Source organism: Octopus bimaculoides, chromosome 21, assembly GCF_046866305.1.
Source record: "Octopus bimaculoides isolate indiv1 chromosome 21, ASM4686630v1, whole genome shotgun sequence".
In the NCBI taxonomy this organism is placed as follows: Eukaryota; Metazoa; Mollusca; class Cephalopoda; order Octopoda; family Octopodidae; genus Octopus; species Octopus bimaculoides.
In genome coordinates, this window is record NC_142948.1 from 13,834,880 (window position 1) to 13,851,542 (window position 16,663).

At 34.1% G+C, this 16,663-nt stretch overlaps 1 long non-coding RNA gene across 4 annotated transcripts; it reads left to right on the plus strand.

Annotated features, from left to right (window-relative positions):
• Positions 1-369: 369 nt before the first annotated feature.
• Positions 370-15,867, plus strand: LOC106883638 (uncharacterized). Of its 4 annotated transcripts, XR_016237752.1 has the most exons (5): positions 370-2,593; positions 3,646-3,787; positions 5,100-5,162; positions 14,403-14,560; positions 15,381-15,867. It is a non-coding gene; the product is annotated as an uncharacterized LOC106883638 (long non-coding RNA). The 4 variants fall into 4 exon arrangements; XR_001411149.3 differs by lacking the exon at positions 3,646-3,787; XR_016237753.1 differs by lacking the exons at positions 14,403-14,560; positions 15,381-15,867 and adding an exon at positions 8,068-8,507.
• Positions 15,868-16,663: the final 796 nt, after the last annotated feature.

The window sequence follows — 16,663 nt, forward strand, 5'->3', positions numbered from 1 at the left end:
TTTAGGCCGTGATTTCTACTGGGCTCCCAATGGATCATTCTTGCCACATTATCATTTCGTCTTTCGTATTCACGTTGTGCCAATTCCGGGCAGTCGGTAACGAAGTCCCCCAACGTTTCACCCCTCTCACCACACATCCTGCATTTTTCGCAGTCAGTAACGTTGTTGGCTCTGCATTTCACATAGTTAGTCTTTAGCGACCGTTCTTCTGCTGCACATATACGTGCTTCTCTCTCTGTCTTTAGGTCAATACTCATCCATAATCATCGGTCTTCTGCGTATCTTGGCGTTCGTATCTCTTGCAAACTGATCGTACATTTTTTTTTAATCCTTCAATGCTGTTTCGCTTTGTGTGCGTACGTGTTCCTTTCCTCTAAGTTTTCCTTTACACAATTATCAGTTTTATTGACGCCGTATAATGTTTCTATGGTATGTTTTGCATTCCACGTAAGCTGTTTTCCTCTATTTCGATGCCAAACTGGCAACTATATAATATTAATTATTATCGCTATTACTATCATCATCATGAAGCTGGTCACCTAATACAACCATTAGCCTGCCGAGAAAATGCTTAGAAGTATTTTGCCCATACTTGCATTCCGATTTCTTATTCCACTCAAGTTGATATTTCCTGTCTCCATTTCGGGGTCGAGGAAATAAGTATGAGTTGAGCATTATGATCGCTGCAATCCATGCGCCAGTAAATGAATTCAGGCCACGTGCCTGTAATAGAACGGTTCAATATTATTATTATTATTATTATTATTAAGGTGGTGAGCTGGCAGAATCGTTAGGACACTGCACGAAATGCGTAACGGTATTTCGCCCGTCGCTACGTTCTGAGTTGAAATTCCGCCAAGGTTAATTTTTCCTGTCATCCTTTTGGAAACGATAAAGTACCAGTTGCGTACTGGGGTGAATTAGATCGACTGGTCCCTCCCCACTAAATTTCAGGGCTTGTGCCAATAGTACAAAGGATTATTATTATCATTATTATTGTTTGTTGGACAATAGAAACAGTAAATCAGACAAAATGCTTTGTATCATATTTAATTGTATAACATTACGTCCTGATTTCTTATAAAATCGCATTCGATTTTTCTCCATCTTGCAAGAGGTGGTCAATCATGTCAAGTACTGGGAGGGAGTGGGTCAATTTAATCGGACTGCACCACGTTACAAAGTCTGTGGCCTTTGTGCCATTCTAAAAAAAATCATTAACGTTATTGATTCAACAATGTGCTTAATAGAGATTACTGAAAAAACTTGTGATATCATATTTACTTATTTATTGTTATTGTTATTACTTTTTCTTTTTTCTTTTCGCTTCCATGCCGTAAATTGATATAGATGATGCCTGAGGCCAAATGAATATTCAGCTTCATTCCGATATCTGCTTAGGATAATTTGATTTCTGGTAGGTATTTTTTTAATGTTCTATTTTAGTTAGAAGAGCATAATATTTACTGTATTATGCTCCTGTCTTCTGGTACAAAAAAATATCTGTAGTGAGACTAGATATGTGAAATTATATTTTCTAATATTCGACTGATATATTTAGCTAGAAATCATTAGGAAGAAATTGCTATCAATGATAACACCGTCTATGACGACAACAACGACGCCAGGACCTTGACGACAACAACGACGCCAGGACCTTGACGACGACGGAGCTGATGTTGTCGACGAAGATGCAGATGATGAGGAAGAAGGGAAATACAACATAATGATGGTATGTTATTTCGGAAACGAAGGTATTTATAGTGCCATTGAGGTAAAGAAAATATATATAAAAAAAAAGGATGCTGTTGATGATGATGGAAGAAATGACGATGACGATGTTCTACGACGGCGATGGCATTGACAATTACGAAGACGGAGGTTATAAAACTACATTTTTTTTTCCTGTTGCATCCAAACTTGCTGTTAATGACTAAGAGGAAACAATATCGATAATGATGATGGTACAGCTGCTGCGGCTACTGTTGTTGATGATCATGGCGATGATGATGGTGGTGGTGGTGGTGGTGGTGGTGCTGTGGTGAATATTTAAACCAATCGATGCCCGTACGTTAACCGTAACAATTAATGAGTAATACAAGGACTACTACAACGTATTACTAATGCAACAAATAGTAAAATAATAGTAGCAGTAGTAATAATAATAGTAATAATAATAATAATAATAATAATAATAAGTGTAATGGAATTTTTTTCAAAAACAAATACCTCAGATGATTTATGACGACGATGCGATGGTGATAATGACTATGGAAATGATGAAGATGATGATAATGAGGGTGTTGCTCTTTTTGTTGCTAATGATGATGATGATGCTGATGATAACAACGACGATGATGACTACGTTGTTATTGATGATGATGATGATGATGATGAAAATGACGATAACAACGACGTTAGCGTTGCTGTTGACTATTATGATGATTATGATGCTGTCACCAATGCTGCTGTTGCCGCTATCACTACTACTACTACTACTGATGATGATAGTGTGATGGCGTCGATGGAATATCATGCAAATTGGTGCCTGCGTCTCAAAGATTCCCTGTATAAATGGATATCGCTACTAACCGTAATTATCTCATACAATAGTCTTCATTCTTCGTTTGTTTCGTAATGTTTTTTTTAATTCTTTTTAATCTTATTTTTGTATTTATTTGTGTTTTTGTATTTAGTTACTTCTTCAATCCTCCTTGTAGTTGTTGTTGTCGTCGGTGCTGATATAGCTTTATCCTTATTATGACCAGTACACTCGCTCGCTTGATGAGTGGTTCAAGAATAGATTTCATGGAATTAGATTCTACAGAGATGCCCGGAATTTCTTTGATTAGAGAGTGTATTCGGAGATAGATAAAATCCCATTAATGATAAATGCTCTGCAGTTATGTACATATAACAATAAGAGAAACAATAACATTAGCACTAATAACATCACTGATGATGATGATAAAAACAATAATAATAATAATAATAATAATACTAATAATAATAATAATTAAGGCGATATTAAAGCAAGCACAAATAAAAGAATATAAGATACTAAAAATAAGGACGAAAAATAAGAACAAAACAGAAAAGAAAACGAAGAAGGGAAGGGAGATGAAAACGAAGGAGAAGAAGAAAACGAAAAGATGAAGAATAAAGAGAACGAAAAAAGAAGAAAACGGGAATAAAGAAGTCCATATACAAAGAACTGGTAAAAAATATCACAGGAGCAATCCTAGAATATCACTTATCAGCATGTATTAATAATTACAAATTTGTATTGTCTTCGGGGACAATTCTCTCACGTACACATTCCTTCAGTCACAGACATAATTATACACACACACACACACACACACACACACACACACACACACACGTATACATTTGTATTTTATTATTTTTTTCTGTGTATGACATCAAACAGAATTGTATTAAATTATTCTGCATAGTAAAGTTATCTTCGTCTTGCCCTTGTGGCAAATTAACATTAGTGAAAAACATCGCAGCTCAAATTGCTAGTGTTAATTGGGCTGTTTCTATTAGACGAAAGGTATTAAAATAGAATACAAGCAGAAACATACCTGTAACATATAAAAAGGATTCGATATCGATACTATATACAATTGTCTGTTTCAGATATCGTTAACATGAACACCATTCTGGGACTAGACACAATTTGAACCCGTGGTCTTCGTCCCTATAACTGCGACCCTATGGCACATTGGCCGAATATTGTTCTTTTTAGCATAAGCAGAGACCCGCACGTTTTTATCAATAGGTGAGTCAAAACTGTAAAGGCTAACTGGCAAAAATACATGCATTACTTCATAGGATTAAAATCCTTTTAATGATAGCCACAAGGCCTGACATTTTCGGGATGAAGGCTAGTCAACAATAGAAACCCAGTACCTCGAACACACGTGAATGAAAGGTTAAGTCGACATTGGCAGCAGAACATAAAACAAGACAGAACGTAAAAGAGAATGCCGCTACACTATTCGCCATGGATGCCAATGATTTTGATTTTGCCAGCTCACCGCTTTAATATGGGCTTAACCAAATTTGAATTGATAAAATGCCGATTTTTTTTTTTTATTGCTGAAACATCCGTATTACGTCTTATATTTTCAGTAAACAGAGAATCAATTGGGATGTGTTAAGAAATCGGGTGTATTCTGGCATCCGTTATAGCTTCTCCTGTTAGGAGTTCAAATACCACTAGGTGCTGATGGGTAAGATTAAGCATCTGATGATAGAAGCAAACTGTCTTACGTATAACTGTCCAGCATGGATACATAACTTTATAAACAGTATAGATGAGTTAGCGAGCGAATAGTTTAGAAAGCTTCATTTTCTTTGCTATCGATTAAGTGGAAAACTTTGATCGGAATATATCATATGGATTGGAACGTGGAAGTATGAAAAGTTAACGTATGTATGTATACACACACACACACACATATATATATATATATATATATATATATATATATATATATATATATATATATATATATATATATATATATATAAATTGTGTGTTTGTGTTTATACCCTCCTCACTATTGCTTGACAACCAATGTTGGTGTTTACGTACCCGTATCAGTTCGGCAAAAGACACCTATTATAATAAGTACGACGTTTACAAAGAATAAATCCTGGGATGGATCCGTTCGATTAAAGACGGTGCTCCAGCATGGTCACAGTTAAATGATTGAAGCAAGTAAAAGTAAACACGCAAAATCACTGGAAGTGATAATCGAGTGTCTCAAAATATAAAAATTCATCAAATGACGTGTAACCCATTATTCTATCAACAGAAAAACCAAATGTAATATTCTTTTCTACTCTAGGAACAAGGCCCGAGATTTGGTGGGACGGGGGTCAGTGGATTAGATCAACCCCAGTACAGAACTAGTACTAAATATATCGATCCCGAAAGGATGAAAGGTAAAGTCGACCTCGGCGGAATTTGAACGCTGTATTAAGTGTTTGAGTAACCTCCATGTACTTGAACCTATTAACATTATTTTCCAGTATAAATCAGTGTGCCACAGTCTACAACTATTTTCTTTCATTGTCTCTTGCAGACTAGCCTACCAATTTGCACAAATTCCCCTATTGTAAGAAATAGGGTTTCGCTTCTATCTAAGGTACGTTTTAGAATATATACTTAAAAAGGAAAGCTTTACTATACTCAGAATATATGTTATAAAATACTGTTCTATATTTAAGAGATGGGGAATTATGTTAATTTTTTTACATTTGACGGATATTTGTCCTCATCTTGTTTGTTGTTAACACAACGTTTCGGCTGATATATAACCTCCAACCTTCATCAGGTGTTTTGGGGAAATTTCGAACCTCGGTTCTCATTCCTAAAGTATCTTTCGATGTTATTATTATTATTATTATTGTTGTTCAGGTGACCTGAATAACAATAACAGTAAAAAGGAATGAGAACCCGGGTTCGAAATTTCCCCCAAGACACCGGATGAAGGCTGGAGGGTATATTACCCGAAACGTTGTATTAACAACAAACTAGATGAGGACAAATATCCGTCAAATGTAAATAATGTATATGTTATAAAGTTTAGCGAAATTCTTAGAACAAATAGGGATGCTCAATACAAGCTCATGCCAATGCTTTGGGTTAATACAAAGGGTTAAGCATTTATTTATGGAACACACTTAAACACACAAATGCAGAAATATATTCTTAACATAACGAAGAGATGAATGGTTCATGTGAATTCTTTCCTCGTAAACTGACAGCCCACTACAAACTTGAAATGCTTCACACGATATATCTCATGTCCTCTGCATCACTGTTTACACATATATTGTTTGCGTGTGAGCATACATAAGAGTGTAGGAGCATATGTGCACACTCTTGTGTGTAGTTAAGACACTATGACAAATGTAAAGCTAAGTGTGCGTATTAACCTCTCTGTGGACAGTAAATGATTGATTGATCTGTCTTGATTTCGAATTTAATTAATCAACATTAATAATAATTATAGCGACAATAGCGAACTCGTTTGTGAGGAGTAGGCTTTAATCGTTAGAACCATCTCCAGTAGTAGTCGACTAGAATAATACTTTATCCAACTTGGATTGGAATGGTTACAGCTGGCTGGAATACCTTTGATCAGATGTCTGCTCAATCGAGTCTGACCTTGTTCTAGACAACACCAATAAAAATATTGTAACATTAATCATGTGTGTAGTTCTGTCACATGATCGTAATGTTTGATGAGGAATTATATTTTATTGAATTGACACTGATATTTAAATTTATTTCATTCATTCTACATTATATTACTCAGTCACCTCTTAAATAAATAGTTATAAGACATAAATGTGAAACAAGAAGCAAAGATACTAATACAAGAATTGTTCACGAACATATTTCCCTTGAGTTTTCGATTTGTATCTTAGTTTAGACACTTCTTTGCCAAACTAACATACACACCAAACACAACTACATACATTGTAGTGGTTAACGCCAGGTCAGCCCATGTAGTAAAGGACAGAAACAAAGGAATTCCAAACACGAATATCCGTTATTTTCGGACTTGTGTAATTTGCTTTACATACACAAACGCTGACGGTGTAAATCTGACGCCGTTGTGTCGCTACATATCATTTGTATTGTGGTAGATCTTGTTTCAAAATTTGAACAAGGCCGCTTTCTCCATCAGAGAAAGATAGAGAAAAAGTGGCGGCTGAATTTGTGGTTGTAGAAGAAGTAGAAATATTACTGGTACATATATTAATCTATATACCACCGAAAGATAAAAGGCAAAGTTGATCTCTGTGACGTTTGAAATCGGAACATAGAGCGTCAAAGCCAATAACAACACATTGTATTCTAAACTCTACAAAGTAGTTCTGTTATGTTTTAACATTTTGTCATGGATTAAATTCTGCCGAGGTTGGCTTTGCATTTCATAGATTCAGGTGTCTATAAAATAATTAACATTTGAGTACAGGGGTCGATAAAATCAACTGATCAACTCCTCGGAATTACATACCTTGTGCTAAAATTTGAAACCATGGTTTTTAAATAAATATATTAGTCACTGCACCTTTCCTTCTTCAGATATAATTTTGAAGGAAAATAGGCAACATTTCCCAGCTAAACCCTCGTTAGGTCGTAGAAAATAAGTATTGTTGTAGGTTGGAAACCATCGGCGTACCCAGCTCACCGAATTGTAAATGCGAGCCATATTCATATAGAAACAACTTTTATATTTGCTCCATCTTCGTCTAAAGAATTCGTATATGTAAATTAAGTTTGCCACATACCTTATAACTTCATTTGTAAAGACACACAAAATGTAACTCAGTACATTTTATTTTGCCCATTGTTCACCACATTGAAATCGAGTTATCTCGATTTACATTCTGACCACAAAATCTCACAGGGCACTTACACGCCACACGAACTATTCTGGTGACCCTACTTAGCCTCAAAGATAAGCTAAATCCTAGCCGTTGTTAACAAATTAATAGGATTGATGGCATATAATTCGAAACTGTGACATGTATTGAGCAAAAGAATTTCTCCACTCACAAGTCAGGTACTAATTTCTGCTAAAGAGACTGAAGAGCATGAAAAGATGAATTTTGTTCAAGAACACAACTTACTACCACGGCTAGAATTGAACCACTAGTCTGAGCTTCATAAGATCCATAGCTTCACAATGTAATCCGTCGAAAAGAGTAGATTAAATACACGGATTAGTAACGATTTGGTTGCGAAAGTCACTTGTCACTATTACAATTATCTTCTACTGTAGCTTGATTAATGCTATGAGAATGAATTTGGTGGAGTGGTAATTTGTGGATAGACCGTTATATATATATATATATATATATATATATATATATATATATATATGTAGGTCTAAATCGAGTTTCTTCACTACACAGCTATGTCTGGCCAGTGTCTATGACAAGAAAAAACGTTTGTGGAAATTTGTGGCGTTTTTCAAAGTTTAACTCAATGCATTTAAAGACGACTTTTGACTCATTTCAAATTATACTTTGTAGGTTTCAACGCACATCGCCACAAAATATTCTGTTTCGGTGTATTTCATTGATTTTAGCCTGGAACAATGAAGAATAGCCAGAAATTTATCATTTGCCGCCGACAGGAGCTTTCATCGATTTTTACTTTGTGCAAATTCGAAACACGAAATACTGCTTCAAATAAGTTATAATTTCTCTGAATGTTTGTCGCCAGTGTTACTTTCTGGCAAACATCATTTTGTAAATAGTTCTGCCTATTATATCTTTCAGACACTATTAATTTAATTATATTTGTGATGGTTCGTACATTTATATTCTGTAGTTATTTACTTTATCGCTCTTTATTAATTTGATTTTGTTTTTTGAACAATATATATATATATGTATACACACACACACACACACACACACACAAGTATATAGAATTGTATATACACATTTGTATACGAATATATATCTGTGCATATGTATGCATGTACGAATATTTATATGCCTGTTTATATATATATATATATATATATATATATACATACACATACATAGGAGAGAGAGATGTGTGTAGATATGTACGAGTCTGAGAGTGTGTTTATTGCATTAATGACGAAGATTAAAACATCTAGTCGCACTGTATGAAAAACGCTACTCACTTTACAGTTTTAATTGAAGAAATATGACGCCTGTAATAACAAGTCTCTGCGAGACAATTATTGCGATAAAAGAATGTAGACATTTCTTGTTTTCTACTGGTATTTATTGTACGGACAACCAAAAGATATATTAAAGTCGGTGAATTGGTGTATTCATATGAAATGTATCTAAGAGAAAGTTTGCTTTAATATCTTCACCAGTCATGGGTAAAACTGTGGCCTGGTGGACTTTCTGATTGTTATACGAACGAAAACATAACCACCAATGGTTTTGTATATGCGTCATTTGACGCATAAGACATGGAGAGGTAATATCCCTTTGTGTTCTGTTACAGAAATGTAAATGAAGTCTGTTTTTAATTCGGGTGTACCGCCGAATTTTGGGAAGAATATATGTGTACCGTAAGTGAAAAAATGTTACGGAGCTATGCTTTAACCCACCACACTTTCTGCCCGTAAAAATGGTAACGATGGTTTCTAACATGGTTAACTGTATTTAACATTAGTTGTATTAATGATTAATAAATATTGTATTAATGTATAAGACTTTCGAAGAAGAGACAGTAGAACGAAAGTCTAAGTCGACTATGGTAGATTTTCAAACAAGAATAGAACGGTATATACGAATTTTAGAAAAGCGCGCTAAAGATTCTGAATAAAGAAAGCTTTAATAAAAATAATAATTCTAGTTTCTAATTCTGGTACAAGGTCGACAACATTTTAGAAATGGATACTTGATAACTCCAACGATTAATTGGTACGTATTTCATCGACTAAGAATAGATTATAGGCGAAACATACCTGAACAGGACAGGACGAAATGTGGCTGAGCTTCTGCAACGCAATTCGTCATTTATTGCTAGCTATTCTGAGGAGACGGGGATTAGTCCATTATTCTGACAGTAGGTGACAAGTATATTACTTTATTTTATGCAAAATCATGAAAGCACAACTGACCACGGCGGAATTTGAACTCAAAGCGTAAAAACCTGAAAGTAATACCACGAATATGTATTAATGATTTTAACATCTCTTTGCCTTTGGATGATTTTTAATTGAAGCTGCGAATAGTAATTTTACTTCGTAAGGGTAACTCGTTACCATTGCTTCTGGGAACAGATTGATAAATTATTACGTCGACTCCTGATGGATGAAAGCGAAGTTGACCTTGGCGGGATTTGAATTCCGAAACTTAAAGAGACGTAACTAACTACTGCGAGGCATTTCTGATTAAGAAACATATATAATCATTCGTCGAAATCAATATTTCTCCTCAGCACTATGATTTAATAAAGTCTACTCGACAAAATGCAAATTCATACACATTAACGTACACACACACACGCTTATTCTCTCTCCCTCTATATCAGCCACTTCTCCTTCAAGTAATACACGCATGCGAAGAGGATTAGCGAAAGCCAATCTATAATCAATACTGCATTACTTCTTTCGTCAGTCTATTATAACCAGAAGTAAGAATTAATGGGTGTTGAACAGGATTGAGACGTATAATTGAGAATAGTGCGTTTCACCTCATCTTTTAGCTCACGTAGAAACTAGAAGAGCTGAATTAAGTGCTACAAGCTAGGGATCTACTTTTCCACTGTAAAATAAAAACACTGCCGCTTAAGGTAGTGGTTTCTCTGTAATATCAGGAACATATCTGCCACTACAGAATGGTACCTCAAAACAAACACACACACACACACATCATTTTATCTTTTACTTGTTCTAGTCATTTGATTGCGGCCGTGTGGGGGCACCACCATAACGAGTGTTAATCAAACAAATCGACCAAAGAACATATTTCTTTAAAATATTTATGTTGTCAGTCTCTTTTTGCAGAAACGCTACAATACGTGGTCGTCAAACACCAACACCGGTTGTCAACCGGTGGCGAGAGACAGATACAAAGACGCCTACACATAAACATGTACATATGTGTGTGTGTGTTTGTGTGTGTATATATATATATATATATATATATATATATATATATATATGCAGGCAGATAGATAGATTAGAGACAGGTATTTTCGTAGTGTTCAAGATATTTAAACATGAGCGGGTAGAGGAGTAAAAGTAAAAACAAGCTTACATGATTTGAGGAGGATTGCTGGGAAAAAAATTATGACCAGCAGTTGTTTGCGTTCACCTCATCTATGGTTAGTAGTAGATCTTCGTTAATGTTGATGTAATCCATCGTTACTGTCTCGTTAGTTATAGGTGAGGCGGCAAACAAATCCACTGGTTCGTTCCCTTGTCTGTGTTCCGACGAGGAGGTAAAGGCACTTTTGAACTGGTCATTCAGTACCTTACTGATCGTGGTTGGGCTATTAATGATGGAGCCATCATTTTGGACGAAGGATCCTATTTTGCAGCGTACTGAAGATGTTTCTTTGGCATAATAGAAGAAGGCCTTTGGGTTCGACTTAATGTTTTTTATAACCCAGGATTCTTTGATTGCTTTCTCCCTCACATAGGATTGTTGCAGGCTTTTTTCAGTCTATCGGTATTGTTTTAGGCGGGACCTTTCACTACTTTTGAAATGTTGGCTGAAGCGATTTGCAACTTTCACCCGTCGTCTCATGAGGATATTCTTCTCACTTGGATGTTTGTTCCTTTTTTGTTGGCCTTGTGCTCTGGGACATATTTCTGGAATGTGGTTTGCATAACAGACATGAAACATTCTAGTTTCATGCCAATGACTGGTGTGGAGAGATATTTAGGCCAGTCATGAAGATCTCTATTTGGAGCGACTTCCAGTCTTTATGGAAGTTCAGATTGGAGAGATTTTGGGTGCTTCCTTTAGGCTGTATTCTCTGGCTTCTTTTGGTCCATACATAGACAGCTATATTATGTTATTATCCGAAACTAATGTCGGCGTTACTTTCACATCATGAACGATGTCTATATTGTTTGTGAAGCAGAAATGCTAAATGTTATTCGCCCTAGTTGGTCTAAGCACAACTTACTCCATCAATAGTGCAAAAGTGAGTTTAAGCAGGGACTCCACCTGCGCTTGTTTGCAATGAGTCACTCCTTAGAGCGTGTGGCCTTGAAGTCATTCGACATTGGGGAATTTCAAATCATCCATAAGAAATACGCTCACGTGGTGTTCCAGTTTCATGAGTATTACTTTAATTCTTGTGAGGCAATCATCAAACTTTCCTATGTGGTTTGGAGCATCCGGTGGGCGATATGTGTTGCATATGGCTATATTGCGATTTCGAATGTATACAAAGAGTGTGTCATATACAAATTGAGTATGACAGTAAGACCTGGGGTGTGAGGTCTACAGAGATGTATACAACACCTCCACGGCTCCTTTTCTTTCTGTCTCTCTCTCTCTCACACACACACACCACAAACAAACAAGGATATAAGCAATGGACAAAGTATGATGATATATGACAAACTAAATTCCATACCGAACCGAATTAAATCATTTAAAATTAGAAGAGTGGGCGAAAGAATTTCAGATTATTAAGCAAATATATTCTAGTATACTAACAAGAGGATCGGTTCTAAAGTTCGGTGAAATTTATACTATGGAATAATATGATGCTAGTTCGAACAACATCTTAACGTTATTTGACGCATAAGACATGAAGGAGTAATATCTCTGTGTTCTGTGTTCTGTAAATGATGTCTGTTTTTAATAAATCAAGTGACTATTAGTTTATCTAACAATTATTTCATTTAAAAATGTAGTGGTATTAAATAAATGTTGGGCTGTAAATTTAAGGAGCTCGTTTTTCAAATAGTTGGTTGCGGTTTCAGTCCCTCCCCGTAACATCCTGTGTGTTTTCGCCAATAATGCTGGTTTGACTAATCATTTGTGAGATAATTTGATAGATAGACACTATGAAAGTCCGCAGTATCTTAATTTACAGCAATGCGTCATGTGTTGATGCCCGAATATCTTCATGTTTGTGTTTGTTTTCTCCCATTGAGAACCGGTGCTGAGTTTTTTTTACATCCCTGTAACTTAAACGTTTAGCAGGAGAGACCGAATGATTTTGTTTTAAAAAAAGAAAAGTAAGATCGGACATTGTGTTTTTCAATGTGTATTGTGATCGATTTGTTGGACTGAAACCTTGCAGGTGATGCGTCAGCATGGCCTAAAATCTACAATATGGTGCACCACCAATTTATGTCAGTTTGTGTAAAAGTGCAAATCTATGAGTGAAACAAATACAATGCAAAGGATAATTATTTATTTGAAAATATTGAATAAATTAATTAGGTAGCTAATCCTATGTATATAACAGGAAAGGTGAAAGCAACTGAAATCCCCAAATAAAAAAAAAACGAAGTTGAAATCTAGGTAATTGATTTACATTATATTTGGAATCTACCCAAAATGAAATCATTTAGTAAAAATACAGTCAGTCTAGGATGAAAGTTTATTAGGAAGAATCAATAAAGAAACTATCAATTTTAATAGTTCATTATCTCAAGCCAATTAATCATCTTATATGAGTTATCAGTTACTGAACAATATATATAAACAAAGATTTTGTTGTCTACTTACTGCTCATATTCCACTAAATTATATATGATCACGAACAAGTCGTACAGACAAATGTTTATGTTCTTGGAGAGACAATTCAGAAAGTTTATGGCGTATTTTTCAATGAAAATATCTTTACACCGAGAGAGGCAGAAACTATAAATTAAGTTTCAGAAGATTAACCATATTAAAGATACAATTTATTTCCTAGTATCTGCTAAAAGTTTATAAGATATTTCAAGCGACCGAAATGTTTACTAACACAATTATTTCGCTTTTAGTGTTTTAAAATTTATAAAGGCATTGAGCTGGCGGAATCGTTAGCACGCCGGACAAACCGTTTAGCGGCTTCTCTGGACGTGCAAAGCACAAATCACGCAGGGATCAGCTTTGAATTCCATTTATTCTTTCCAATAAAATGAAGGAACAGTAAAATATTAGAGTCACTGTAATCGATTAACGGTCTCCTCAAATTTCAGTATTTTTCATTTATTAGAAACAATTATCTTAAAATTTACAAATAGAGTATTAAATATCTTTATTATTTACGCAGATTTGCTTTATATGGAAGCGTAAATTAATTAATACGTAAATAACATTCCGTGTTTCATGGTCCTCTTTGTCGTTGATTTCATTCCCTACCACTGATTATCTTCAGTGTCTGAACTGAACATCAAATTCTGTATTAACATTTTCAATTCTTTATATCAATATATCCAATAACCTTCAGGCTATACAAAATTCACGTCACATTTACATAGAGAGTGTAAATATCTAGATGGATAGTTTCATAGATTTATTACAAATCTGCCTCGGGCATTTAAATGTGTTGCTAGACGAAACACTAAAGTAGTATTGTTAGTATTCATCTACCTGTCAGAAATCAGGTATCCTATATTCTGAAAACAGATGTATAGCGTACATCACCCAATAATACTTATCTGTCATCACGCAATATCAAACAATTAACTATTTATCAAACCGCTACGTATGAAGTATAAATATTTACCATTATGTTTTACACGAATATAAATTTATATTTATGCGTGTATCGTTATAGCCTCATTTATTTCTTGTTCAATGTTTTCGAAAAAGAAGAGGGGGGTTTCATTTGTAACATTTCTGAGATTTAGCAGTAAATAAGCGTTTGATTCTCAGCAGGACAATTAATTGTGTGTGCCTTAATTCACTAGATGTCTGGAACGGTCAACAAATCTTCAATGAACGTTTGTGTCTTGCATGAATATCTGTAGAAAACAGCTGGAAAACACTGAAGTGCATCTTTCAATAAATGATTAATACACAAGTTCAACGACATTTTGGGTTACCATAGATATTACGTTGTTCTAGTGTAAGTATACATAAATGTCTGTATGTATCCACACAAACATTTATATACATGTATATACACACATCTGGACACGCGCACACAAACACACACACGCACACACACATATATATATATAAATTATATAGACATGCAGGCATATAAATTTCAACGTATCTTTTGTAAAATGACGAGTTCATATTTTTCTTTTATTTGTGAGATTGAATTTTATTTCCACAAATATATTTCTTTTTATTTGTCATACAATTTACACACAGTCTCACTCAAACGCGCGCACACACACGCACACATCGCACACTCTCTCTCACTCTTTTCTCTCTTCCTCTCTCTTTCTCACCCACTCTTGTTCTCTCTACATGTTTGTGTATGTGTGTGTATGTATACTTATATGTAGATCTGTGTGTGCGTGAGTGTAATTATTTTTATTCCTTCCAAAAATATTTTTCTTATATTCTTTCCTATATCTTGAAAGATTTAGGAAGATTGCTGTTGGTTAGTATTCTAACGTTTCCAACTGCTATGGCCACCGTTTCTTGTTACCAAAGACAAAAACAAAACAAAAAGGAAAAGAAAACATACCTAAATCATCATCACCAACACCACCAACAAGATAAATTCTGCAGTGGAAAAAACAGCTTTCTATTGCAACTGCAGTTGCTATTTTTACAACTATTATTATCAGCGCTATTATTATTATTATTATCATCATCATTATTAATAATATCATCATCATCATCTTCATTATTATTATTATTATTACAAATATATATAGCTAACTACAATTACAAAATGATAATGAAATTATATTGATTTTGTTTGTTAGGCACAAGGCCAAACTGTTATACTATTCTACGAGCACGAAATAAAGACAAAAATAATATCAAGAAGAAGGTTTAAGAAATGTAAGGGCAAATAGTAAAAAAAAGAAGTAAAATATGAAAATAAATACAAATACAAATAACAATGAAGAAAATGAATGAAAGAATTAACAAAGAAGCAAATAGATAACGAGAAGAAGTAAAATAAGCTTCAGCAGAGAAGAAAGTTTTAAATGAATGAGATAGAATAAAGTTTACAAAGAAAAAAAAAATGATAGGGAGAAAAAGAAGAAACAAACAAGGAGAAAAAGAAGAAACACACAAGGATAAAAGAAAAGAAATAAACGCAAAAGGAAATGAATGAGAAGATAAAATGAAGGATAAGAAGGAAAAAAGAACAGAAAGTTAACAAAAGCCAATCGTTGTATCTTTTTCTTCCCAAGACAGCTGAACATTCTCAGCAGAGTATAATATAATATTATAAGAAAATGGTTCAATCGCTTTGTGTTATTACTTTTATTTATTTCATCAAAATCAAGCAATCTGTCGACAAAACTAACTTTAATAACTTCTGTCTTTGAAAACTCACACACATACAAACATGTTACACACATACAAACATGTTACACACACAGACATGCTCAGGGACTGACACGCGTACGTTCATAGAAATACGTACGTATGCGTACACATAAAAATATGCCTTATATATACATATATTTATATATACATATTAATGCATTCACATACATATACATTCGCACATATACAGAAATATATATACTAAATTACAGCCAATTTTAAGACAATGGAAACGATTAGCATATGCCTTTGGTGTGTGTATATATATATATATATATATATATATATATATATATATATTTGTTTATTTATATATATTATATATATGCATGCACAAATACACAGATGTGTGTGCAAGTATATTTGTATGAAAATGTGGGAGTGTTTGGACATATATAGTTACGCGCATACATATACATACTGCATACACACACACATATATATATATATATATATATATATATATATATATATATATATATAGAATGAGTAGTGATATAGGGAATATATGAGATGAATAGAAACATGTGTATTTTTATAAATGCATACACTCCTAGCTTCTATTGTTAAATATTCTTCCCCTAAGTGATATATATATATATATATATATATATATATATGCGTACAGTAATTCATATATTCACAATAAGGAAACCATCCACTCATGTAAAATACAGAAAAAGACCAGCACACTCATACATACACG